The following is a 765-nucleotide window of genomic DNA, read 5'->3' on the forward strand; positions in this document are numbered from 1 at the left end:
GTTACTGCAAAGGAAAAATAAACCTGTACCAAATGCCTTCAATTAGGTTCGTTTTCGCCAGCATCAATTGAAAACACATGGTGATCCAAAGCATTTTTCTGTCAATTTTTCTTTATGACTTTAGACAAGTTATGCTAATATGCCCGAGACATAAGGAGACTTGGAATATAAATTTTAAAAAAGACAACCCAAGTCCCTATTTTGTTTACATTTTTTCTGACAGCTAAATAAGATCATCATCTGAAGTATTTGAACTTCAAGATAATGAATAGTATGGATCACAGCCCCATAGAATTCATACCTCATTTTATGTTCTTGTCAATAGTAAACATCCTGAAGCACAGAATTCGTTAAAATTCTGAGTTCAAGCAAGTTTTTACCTAGGTAAAAATAGCCTCACAGATTTTTCCCATATGTCTTATAAAACCATCAAGATATATAAATAGTACACAATTAATTTTTTTCTTCTGAGATAATGAATTTCCTTTTAAATTCAATTTGATGTGCTTTTTAAATAAACATTCCAAATATAAATGTATGCTTTTTTAAAAAAAGCTCCTCAAGCCCCCCAAAACTCCCACAAATGTATACTTTAATGAAGTTAAATATATAAAATAAATTAGTTATTAACTTCTCCCAAAGGGATATTTATCTGCATTTTGTATATTTGTTATTTTGGAACAAAATTTTTGCTATTTAATCAATATTTGGATTATCTTTTTAATAAAATAACACCAATACTAGTAGCTACAAAGTTATCACATT

Source organism: Mustela nigripes, chromosome 8, assembly GCF_022355385.1.
Source record: "Mustela nigripes isolate SB6536 chromosome 8, MUSNIG.SB6536, whole genome shotgun sequence".
NCBI lineage: Eukaryota > Metazoa > Chordata > Mammalia > Carnivora > Mustelidae > Mustela > Mustela nigripes.